The sequence below is a fragment of the Cydia strobilella genome, chromosome 14 (genome assembly GCF_947568885.1).
Source record: "Cydia strobilella chromosome 14, ilCydStro3.1, whole genome shotgun sequence".
Classification (NCBI taxonomy): domain Eukaryota; kingdom Metazoa; phylum Arthropoda; class Insecta; order Lepidoptera; family Tortricidae; genus Cydia; species Cydia strobilella.
Genome location: NC_086054.1, coordinates 3,771,324 through 3,773,387, shown reverse-complemented (window position 1 = coordinate 3,773,387; position 2,064 = coordinate 3,771,324).

The following is a 2,064-nucleotide window of genomic DNA, read 5'->3' as shown; positions in this document are numbered from 1 at the left end:
AGTTGCTTCAGAGATTGGATGACTACCATTACGCAATAACCTGTCCACAACAAACTAAATCACAACTCTTATGCGACACCGAAGAAATTAAATTTATCCAAGGATTACCTGACCGAAATCCCTGAAGGCTGTAGTTTCACCACCGCAAGCTCATCTGTTAAAAACTACAGAAATGAAATTAAAAGGAAAGGCAGTCAAACTAATATCCTTCCAAATGTCGAATATAATAATCCGAAATACTGCACAGCTGTTGAAATTGGAAAGAATTAATAATAATAATAATAATAAAATACTTTATTGCACACTACAAAATAAAGGTTACAGAGAATACATTGGAATTCCATTGGAACAATTATATAAACTCGAAGCTCTACTAGAAAAGGAGGAACTTCAGCAGATACAACCATTTGACACTAAAGATAATAGTCTTCTGTTATGGACCATACACTTATATGTTATGGTTGTCGTAACCGCTGAAATACTGCTGTGGAGGAAGCTAAACTTACTCCGGTCAACCACGATCCCAAGGACCCAGGACGTAGAGTTGGCCCCTACTGGTCAGCCCTTCTTCACGGGAAGGTCTTCTGAGTGATAAGGGGGGTGTTATGTATGCGTCTTAAGTGCAGTGTTAGTGTGTGGGCGCATAGCCCAGTGTAACCCGCGCGCCGCGAGTCAGTGCTATTCCTAAAATCGGATAGAACACACGTACCTCGTTTCGGTCTTGTTCACTAATTTGTACGCTAATCAATTGTCGGGACCATTTTGTAATAATTCGCTTGTCCGTTTTTTTAATACCACGTTATTGTTTGCAGTTGGTTTTGTGGCTTTTGCTTAACAAATGTATGGAGTTTGTAGTTTACCAATCGCAAAAAGGTACAACAAGTTTGTTTTCTTAGTGGCAAACGAGCAGACGGCCCCCTGCCCGATGATAAGCAGTTACCGTAGCCTATGGAAGACGTCATAAGGTCTGAGAATTGTCACAAAAAAGTACGGAATCCTCGGTGCGCGAGTTCGACTCGCACTTGTCCGTTTTTTTTACACCACGTCAATTGTTAGTCAGGCAAAGATCTGTTAGAGGGGGCGCTACGTTTAAAAAGTGCGCTAAGAAATGTATAGATTGCAGTTGGTTTTGTGGCTTATGCTTAACAAATGTATGGAGTTTGTAGTTTACCAATCGCAAAAAGGTACAACAAGTTTGTTTTCTTAGTGGCAAACGAGCACACGGCCCCCTGCCCGATGATAAGCAGTTACCGTAGCCTATGGAAAACGTCATAAGATCTGAGAACTGTCACAAAAAAGTACGGAATCCTCGGTGCGCGAGTTCGACTCGTACTTGTCCGTTTTTTTTATACCACGTCAATTGTTAGTCAGGCAAAATTCTGTTAGAGGGGGCGCTACGTTTAAAAAGTGCGCTAAGAAATGTATAGATGGCTGGCGCCAGCAGCACTGAGTACACTTTGTAAGCTACCTTTTTGAGGTATGGAATTCTCGGTGCGCGAGTCCGACTCGCACTTGTCCGTTTTTTTATACTACATCACTTGTTAGTTAGGCAAAGATCTGTTATATTGGAATAAAAAAAAAGTTTAAAGTCAATAAGTAATTATTTATATATATTTGAGTGTACATATTGTGCTTATTACTAATTAAATTATACATGCTATCATACACAGTTTCACTCAGATTAAAAAGAAAAGAAAGTGCTTTGTGGTAAAGACGAGAAGAGATTAATTTTAGACGACGGTATTAAAACCCTTGCATGGGGATAATGATTAATTATTTATTTATCTATTGAGCTATTTTATAATGTCCCCATGCAAGGGTTTTAATACCATCGTCTAAAATATTTCTCTTCTCGTCTTTACGTCAAAGAACTTTCTTTCTTTTAATCTGAGTGTACATATTGTGCTTATTACTAATTAAATTATACATGCTATCATACACAGTTTCACTCAAGTCTAAACAGGTATAGTATTTATTAAAATTTAACCGACGTACAGCAGCGGCGCTAACACCCTTGTTTTTCTTTATATTTTATGTTTTGTTTTAATGTGATACACAAAAGAG